Raw genomic sequence first — 10,069 nt, forward strand, 5'->3', positions numbered from 1 at the left:
AACACACAATATCAAATAAATATAAGAGTAGGAATTAATGGAATTGAGGGATAAAAGATGTACAAGACTTACAAAGGCTAAATAGCAAAATGGCAGAAAACATCCGGTATTTTCAGTAGTTTCTTTAAATGAAAATAGATTAAACTCTCCAGTCAAAGGCAGAGTCTGGCTGAATGGATAAAAAAAAATTCCCCACCTATATGCTATCTGCAAGAAAACTCACCTTAAATTAAAAAATACAAATAGGTTGAGGGTGAAAGGATGGAAAAAAGTATGCATGCATGTAGGAAACAAAGGGAGTTGGAATGTCTGTACAAATATTGGATTAAACAGACTTTAAATAAAAAGCACTTATGAGAAAAAAATTTTAAAAAAAGCACTTATGAGGACAAAGGTGGTCATTTTATACTGATAAAGGATACAATTTAGCAGGAGGATGCAACAGTTATAAATATATAGACACCTAACAGCAGAGCTCCAAAATATATGAATCAAATATTATTTGATTTGGAGGGAGAAATTGATGATTCTGCATTAATAGTTGGAGACATCAATGCATCACTCTCACTAATGGAAAAAACATCTGGTCAGAATATTAATAAAGAAGTATAAGACTCAAATGATGCTTTATATCAATAGACCTATTAGCCATATATAAAACATTACACCCAGCCAAAAACAGAACACAAATTCTTCTCCAGTGTGCACGGATCATTCTCCAGGATAGACTATATGTTGGTTCAAAACAAGTCTCGATAAATTTAAGAATTTTGAAATCATAAAATGCATATTCTTTTAACACAACAGAGTGAAGCTAGGAATCACTAACAGAGAGAGAAATGTCCCCCCCGCATTTTTTTTTTTTTTTTTGCAAGAAAGCAGAGGGATGAAATATTTAAAGCGCTGAAGAAAATACTTGTCAACCAAGGTTTTTCTTTTTCTTATTTGGTGAGATAGCTTTTCAAAAATGAGGAAGAGATTAAGGAATTCTCAAATAAACAAGTCTTGAAACAGTTTTTCGCCACCAGCAGCCCTATGAGAAATTCTAAGGCGAGTTCTGTAGGTTGAAAAGAATGAACACTAGGCAATTTATTGAAGCCACATGAAGAAATGAAGATTTGCAGTAAATATATATCTTCATAAGTAAATATAGTTAAATATAAATACCAGTTCTAGTTTATCTTTGACTTCCTATATGGTTTAAAAGGCAAATGCATGAGAATTCATCCTTCCTCAACCGCGGGTGCTGGCAGCTTGGAAATGGCGGGATTTGGTGCTATGGAGAAATTTTGGGTTGAACACAAGAGTTTAGTAGAGGAGAAACTGGCAGAGTTCAAGTGTAACACTAACACAGCAATTGAACTAAAATTAGGCTTGCAATCATATGATCTGGATATTTTGGTAAATTCATCTTCTTTTTGATATATATTCCTCCTATTTTATTTTTATGCTTTTTTTTCAAATTGCCTTGGCTAGCATTTTCAGAACAGTGTTAAAAAGATTGCAAAAAAAATGATTGCAGTAAAGGGTCACGTGGGGGCTAGATAGGGGAAATGGCGGCTTCAGGAGAAAGCTGGGCTTCAGGTAATGGAGAGAGCAGTGAAGAAACGTTCATGACATTTTACAGTGAGGTGAAGAGCCATTCAGTTCTAACGTCCAAAAACCAGATTGAAAGATTGACCTGTCCTGGTTCTTCCTACTTCAGTTTGAATCCAGTTGAGGTTCTTAAAATAGGTCCTGAAGTGACAGCTGAGGAAATAAAAAAGAGGTTTTAGTAGTTATCCATATTGGTGCATTCTGACAAGAATCAAGATGATGCTGACAGAGCACAAATGGCTTTTGAAGCTGTGGACTAAAGCTTACAAGTTGCTACTGGATCAGGAACAAAAGAAGAGGACCCTGGATGTAATTCAGGCAGGAAGAGAATATGTGGAACACACAGTGAAAGAATAGAAAAAGCAATTAAAGAAGGAAGGAAAACCTACCAATGTGAAAGATGATCCTGAACTGTTCAAACACGCAGTATACAAACAGACCATGAAACTCTTTGCAGAACTGGAAATTCAAAGGAAAGAGAGAGAAGCCAAAGAGATGCATGAAAGGAGGCGACAAAGAGAAGAAAAGATTGAATTTTAAGAATAAACCAAACAAGAAAGGGAGTGGCAGAAAACCTTTGAAGAAAGTTGAGATGGTCATGTGGCCAGCTGGCAAAACTTCCAAGAAAACACAAAGAGGAAGAAAGAAGAAAAAATTGGTTCTTCCTGAGACCACCAAAAGTAAAAATGAAGCAGCTCCACCTCCACCCCAACATAGAGTAGTATTTGCTTTTTAGTCCATTTTGTTTTCAATGCAATTTAATACTCATTAGAGAAATTCTTTTGTACATTGAAATGAGGGGCTTACTTTAAAAAAGACCTAACCCCATCCCCTATCCCAGAACAATCAGGATTGGAAGGTACCAGTATTAGTGCTGCCACCTGTTCCCACAGCTTGTAACTTAATGGTTTGTACTTCACTGAATTGTGATGGTTAGAAACTTCTTGTATACTTTGTGGAAATCAACTAATTAAATGTGTTGCTTTAAAGAAGAAGGCAAATGTATGAATATAATGATAAATACATTGTTTTGTGCTATTATCAAATAACATCTTTATACATTTTAAGTCCATAAACACAGTTTTAAAACTATTGCTTCATGTGGTTTCTTTTAAATCAGATCAGAGACTGAGTTACAAACAAAAATACATTTACAGTGCTTTTTAAAAAAACATTTACCTGTGTATGCAGTTTCCTTTACCAGTGGTCTTTATCTCTTTGTGTGAATTAGTGTGAATTTGTGTTAGTGCTTACTGTCCTTTCATTCCATCACTATTATATTTAGTTGTGGATCTCTTAGAGCTGTCCTATTGGAGTTCATTGAGATTTTACATAAAAATGAATGATTTTCTGCAAATTTCGGAAGTTTTTGACAATCTTTTATTCAAATATTGTTTTTCTGCACCTTTCTTTCTCTTCTAGCATTCTGGAATTCAGTTATGCTTATGTTGATGTGCTTTATGGTATAGCAGAAGTCTCTGTGGTTCTGTTCATTTTTCTTTATTTTTTTCTTTTAGTTTCTCAGGCTAGATAATTTCAATTAACTTGTCCTCAAATTCACTGATTCTTTCTTCGGACAAGTCATAAGTGCTTTTGTTCCCATACCAGTGAATTTTTCATTTCACTTATTGTATATTTCATCTCATGAATTTCTATTTGGTCTTTTAAAAATTATATTTTTCTTTATTAATATTCTCTATTTTATTAAACATCATTCTAATAATTTTCTTTAATTTTTTAGACTTTTTTTCATTCTTTGAAAATTTTTGTAATACTTGATTTAAAGTTTTTGTGTAGTAAGTCCAGCACATGGGCTTCCCTCTTAGGCAGTTTCTATTAACTGCATTCTTTCCCTTGTTTGGGCCATAGTTTCCTGTTTCTTTGTAGATATTGTAACTATTTTTGAAAATTTAAAATAATGTAATTTGGCAATTCTGCAAATCATATTTCCTCCTTCCTCAGCCTATTTTATGTTTGCTGGTTGTTGTTGCTTTTTTGTTGTTGTTAAATGATGTTCCTAGATTGGCTCTGTAAAGTTTTTTATTTGTTTTCATGCATGGCCACTGATGTCTCTGCTCAATTTACTTAGTGGTCAGCTAATGATTATATAGAAATTTCCTTCTTCAATATCACAAACTTTTTTCTAAAGTACTCTATGAGTGTGTGTTGGGTAACACTTTCCATGCTCTGGAAATTGACAACTTTGCCCTAGGCTTCATTGTCTGCTTGTGCAGAGCCTCAGGTTCAGCTAGTTAGGAGATTAGGGCTCTGGTAAGTTTTCTTAGGCATGCACACAGCTCTGCACATTTACATAGCTTTCTAGATCCTTCAAAATAAATAGGAAGTTTTAAAGCCCCCTACGCATATCTCATTCTTGAGATCTTTTTGTTTCTTGAACCTTTTGGTTACCCAAATTGGCAGTGCTCCAACAGGTGACTGTGATGGTAAACAATTTCCCATGGTTATTTTTAACAAACTCCCTGTATGTCTTTTCCCTCTGAGTGATCACTGAGTCAGGTAAAATAAAAAGCACTGCTAAAATTGATTTTTCTAGGGGTCTACCAGATGATTAAAACAATGACATTTCTCTAGGGTTGGGTCATTTTGAGGAGCTCCAGTTTTGTTCTTCCCCTTTCATTGGCTGTTAGGCTGCTGGCTTTTAAGGTTACCACAGAGTTGTGAGAGAATGATTGGAATAGGGGAGTTAAAATGCCACAGTTACCAGTGTTCTTACCAAAATACAGACATTTTTCTTGAATAAATGCTCTTCAGATTGTAGCAAATTTTTGGTTAATTTCCAGAGTTATTTAAAAGTTGCTTTGAATAATATTTGCCAGTATCAGCATTGCTTTTATGGAGAGAGCTTTTTGGAGGTCCTTCCTGTGTCATTCTTCCTCCACATTTCTTGATTTTTGGAATTTTTTCGGGATCTGTTCACATAAATAGTGCTTCATTGAATACTTCGCCTATCAATGTCCAGGATAATTTCCACTTTTTTTTTACCCTGTCATTTTCAATTTCTTTGTTTTTGTTGTCAGGCCTGTCCCTCCTTGATCAAAAGATAGCTGGCCTTTTTTAAGGGTGAGGAAGATTTCCCATAATCTTTTCCATGCATGAACCAATAGAATTTCCCTCATGTCTCTCTAGCCATATTTTACTACATAAAAATTCCTAAGTCAATCATCAGATAGGGGGCTCCAATTACTATGAAGACCCAGACTAACTAAGATGTGCCCTCTGGAACTGAGGAGAGGGCCCAGTAGTCAGTATTCCTAATAATGTCTGTCTATTCAGCTGAACATAATTAGGATTTCAACTGCAAAGAAGAACATGGAGAATGACACTTTAGTAGGCATCAATTGAAGTTGTAGTGAGGGAACATAATTGTCATGAGTTAAAAGGAATGAGGGAGGCTTCATGTTTGAGTAACTGCAAATATAAATGAAGATGAGATTGTGAGGAGAGACAAGGTAAGAGAGAAAGGCCTATAGATGTAAGCAGGGACTAGATTTGGGGGTATGCCATGTACTAGTCATATGGTATTTTCCACTCAATTCAATTATTAAACATGTCTTGAGATTTTCTTTTCTGCAAGACCCTGAGACAAACACACACATATACATGCACACTTTTTATGGTTTGCACACTTCTTCAGAGTTGCACTATTCAGTTACCACCTCAGAGATTAGAAAAACATATATCTTGCCCTCAGGAAGCCCACAGAAATGGAAAAGACTTAGACAAGCTCATAAATAACTATCATACAAGCTGTGGGATATAATATGAGGATAAAAACACCGCAATAAATTTCCAGTTCTGGAAAGGATGCAGTAGGCACATTTCTCCTTCATAATACAACTAAAATCTCTGGACATAATATATAAAAATGAACATTAGAAAAGCTCTCATGTCAATATTACTCAAAGCAATATACAAATTCAATGCAATCCCTATTAGAATTTCAGCAGTCTTTTTTCACAGAAATAAAAGATTGATCTTCAAATTTAAATGGAACTTCAAGGGGCCCTGAGTAGCCAAAATTACCTTGAAAAAGAACAAGGTAGAAGAACTCATATTTCCCAACTTCAAATTGTGTTGTAAAATGACAGTAATCAAGACAATGTGGAACTGACACAAAGATAGAAAAACAGATCAGTGGAACAGAATTGAAAGTCCAGATACGCCCATATATTTATGGCCAAATTATTTTTGATAATTTTACTGAGTACCTCTAGTAAGGAAAGAATAGTCTCTTTACAAATGGTGCTGGGAAAATTGGCTATCCATATGTAACAGAATGAACTTAGATACCTACTTCATACTGTATCCAAAAATCAACTCAAAATGGATTAAGACCCTAAATATAAAAGCTAAAACTATAAACTCTTAGAATATAATGTAGAAGAAAAATTTTTGACTTAGGATCTGGCAGTGGATCCTTAGATTTGACACCAAAATTACAAACAACTAAAGAATGGATATATTTTATTTCATTAAAATTATAAAGCTTTGCACAACAGAGGAAATTATTATTATTAATAAAGTAAAAGACAACATGCTGAATAGAATAAAGTGGTTTCAAACCGTATATCAAATAAGGATTTTTTTTATGCAGAATATAAAAATAACTTTTATAATGCAATAAAAAAGGCCAACAACCTAGTTGAAAATGGATAAAGCACTTGAATAAGTATTTCTTCAAATAAGATATATAAATGCACAATAAACCCATTGAAAGATGCTCAACATCACTAGCCCATAGGGAAATACAAATTAAAACTATAATGAGATATTTCTTCACTTCCACATGGATTTCTGCTATTAAGAATAAAAAAAGGGATATAAAAAGTGTTGCAGAGGATGTGGAGAAATGGGAACTCTGGTGTGTTGGTGAGAATGTAAAATGGTTCAGCCACTGTGGAAAGAAATATGGCTGTCACTCAAAAAGATTAAATATGTAATTACCATTTGACCTAGCAACCCCAATTTAAGGTTTGTGCCAAAAAAAAAAACCATGAAAAGAGGGTCTCAGATATTTGTACAGCAATGTTTATAGTAGAATTATTCACAATAACCTAAAGCTGAAAACTCAAACATCCATCAACAAATGAATGGGTAAAAAAATGAGGTACATACACACAATGGAATATTATTCAGCTTTAAAATATTGAAGTTATGAGATGTGCTACATCATGGAAGAACCTTGAAAACACTAAGCTCAGATAAATAAGCAAGGCACATAAAGGAAAAAATTGTAAGATATTAACTTTTGTGCATCAAAGTCTTCATCATGAAAGTGAAAAGATAACCTTTAGAATGGGAGAAAGTATTTGGAAACCACATATGTCATAAGGATTTAATAGTCAGAATTTATAAAGAAATCCTATAACTCAACAACAACAAAAAATAGTAACAAATAAAAATGAACAAAAGTCTTAAGAGTAGACATTTCTCCAAAGAAGATATAAAAATGGCCAATGAACACATGAAATGATACTCAACATCATTAGCAAGTAGGGAAATACAAGTCAACAGCACAATGAGATACCATTTCATGCCCACTAGAATGGCTACTATGAAACAAATTTAAAAAGCTGACAAGTGTTCCAGAAGATGTGGGGATACAGGAACTATAATTCATTGTTGATGAGAATGAAAAATGGTGCAGCTGCTCTGGAAAACAGATTGCTGTTTCCTCAGAAAGTTAAGAGTAGAATCACCATATGACCTTGCAATTTCACTTCTAGGTATATACCACAAACAATTGAAAGCAGAGACTCTTATAAATATTGCACACCAATATTCATGACTGCATTATTCACAATTACCAAAACATGGAAGCAGCCCAAGTGTCTATCAACAGATTAATATATAAGCAAAATGTAGTACATCATTAGATGGAATATTATGCAGCCATGGAAAGGAATAAAGTTCAGATGCATGTGACAAAATTGATGAAACTTAACGACATCCTGTTCAGTGAAATAAGCCAGACACAAAAGTAGAAATATTGCATGCTCTCAATGATGAGAAATGATTAGAGTAAGTAATTGATAAAGTCAGAAATCAGAATATAGATTACCAGAGTCTGGGGAAGGGGTAAGGAATGGGGAGTTAAAGCTTAATTGGAATAGAATTTCTGTTTGGGGTGATGCATAAGTTTTGGTAATGGATAATAGTGATGATAAAACAACATCATGAATGTAGTTAACACCACTGAGTTATATATTTGAACGTGGTTAATGGGGCAAATTTTAGGTTGTGTATATGTTCCTAAAATACAATTTCAAAAAAGTCTTCCAACCAGGAAATAAAAGGACATCATTGGGACAATTGAAAAAGAAATGGTATATGGGTTGTAGGCTTTATATCAATATTAAATTTCTTGAACTTGATAGCTGTATTTAAGGTGGTTACATAATGAATATTCTTGTTCTCAGGAACTGTATCTGGAAGTATTAAGTGTTAGAGATATGTACTATATTCTCAAATGTTTAGATTATAGATAGAATGATATAAATATCACACATGCTAACTTGTGGTAAATCTGAATATTTGTATGAGGGAGCATAATGGAGTTATGTATATTGTTTTGTATTGTTAAGGCAACCCTTCTGTATGTTTGAAGTTAATTCAAAATAGCATTTAAAAAAAATAAATAAGTGATGAACTTCCTAAAATGCAAAATAATAATATATCACTAATGAGATGTTTAGAAGTAACAAATTTTCAGAGATAGAAAATGATTAGAGGTTATGGGGGGTTGGGGGTTTGGGAGAAGGGGAAAGGAGAGTGTAAAATTTTTTTAAAGAGAAACATTTAAACAAGAAAATTTAGCATAAATACTAGGATTAGAAAAGCTAATACTAAAATAATAACTAAGAATAAATAGTGGTGGAGGGTAAAACCTAGACTGGTACTTTTAAAAATCATTCTTTTTAGTGATCCAATAAAAATATTCACAGGAAGAAACCAATAGAGTTATATATAAAAGGTCTAGTAAAAAGGTAATCATAGGAAAAATCCAAACCTTCAAAATATTAACAGAATTTTGTTGGTGGAAGGAAATAAAGAAAGTTCTGAAAAGTAGAGAGAAAAAGGCAGACTAGCTAGGTAACTTTTGACCAAAGTAATGAATTAGTGGTAAGTTTTCTGGGTTTTCTTTTTTGTTTCCTATATATCCCAGACTGGGATCTAGAGAAACCCACATTATGAAACACCAACAGGCATAAAAAACCTATATCCTTGAGGAGAAATTGCTCTCCTTAGATGAAGAATCTGGAACAGGGCCTCCTAGAAACATGGAAACCTTCATTTTATTTTAACTAGAGAAGTTGACAGTTTACAGAGCAATCATGCATAAAATATAGGATTCCCATACACCACCCTATTATTAACACCACAAATTAGCATGGCACATTTCTTACAAGTGATCAAAACACATTTTTATAACTGTACTATTAATTAAAGTCTGTGGTTTAACTTAAAGTTCACCATTTGTGTAGTACATTTCCATGGATTTCTTTTAAAAAATTTATTCTGTTACCATATGTGATGGTTAGATTCTGGTGTCAACTTGGCCAAGTGATTATGCCCAGTTGCCTGGTCAGGCAAGCACTGGCCTGACCGTTGCTGCAAGGATATTTCATGTTAATTATGTTCAAAATATGCTACCCTCAACAGCATCCATTATGAAAACATTTTCATTGTTCCAAATAGGAACCTTGTACATTTTAAGCCATAACTTTCTATTCCCCATCCCTACCCAGTCCCCTGGTAACCTGTATTATAGATTCTGACTCTATGAGTTTGCTTATTCTAATTATTTCATGTCAGTGAGATCATACAATATTTGCCTTTTAAGTTTGGCTTATTTAACTCAACATATCTTCAGGGCTCATCCATGTTGTCACATGTATCAGAACTCCATTTCTTTTAACAGCTGATAATATTCCATTGTATGTATATACCACATTTTGTCTATCCATTCATCAGTTGGTTTACACTGGGTTACTTCTTTTTTTGTAGTTCTGAATAATGCTGCAATGAACATCAGTTTGCAAATACCTGTTAGAGTACTTGCTTTCATTTCTTAGGGGTACATATCTATTAGTGGGATTGCCATGTCACATGGTAGTTCTATACCTCACTTTCTCAGAAACTGCCAAACTCTCTTTCACAGTGGATGGACCATTTTGCATTGACACTAGCAATGAACAAGTATTCCTATTGTTGCACAATCCTCTCCAACTCGTGTAATTTTCTGTTGTTTTTTAAGTACTGGCCATTCTAGTGCCTGTGAAATTGAATTTCATTGTGGTTTTGATTTGCATTTTTCTGATGGTTAATGATTTGAATATCTTTGTTCTAGTTTGCTAGCTGCCGGAATGCAACACACCAGAGACGGATTGGCTTTTAATAAAAGGGGATTTATTTTGTTGGTTCTTCAGAGGAAAGGCAGCTTACTTTCCAC

At 33.8% G+C, this 10,069-nt stretch overlaps 1 pseudogene; it reads left to right on the forward strand.

Moving 5' to 3' along the window:
* Nucleotides 1-1,553: 1,553 nt before the first annotated feature.
* LOC143671989 (dnaJ homolog subfamily C member 8 pseudogene) lies at nt 1,554-2,318 on the forward strand (annotated as a pseudogene).
* The last annotated feature ends 7,751 nt before the right edge of the window (nt 2,319-10,069 follow it).

This window comes from Tamandua tetradactyla, chromosome X (assembly GCF_023851605.1).
Source record: "Tamandua tetradactyla isolate mTamTet1 chromosome X, mTamTet1.pri, whole genome shotgun sequence".
Taxonomy (NCBI): Eukaryota; Metazoa; Chordata; class Mammalia; order Pilosa; family Myrmecophagidae; genus Tamandua; species Tamandua tetradactyla.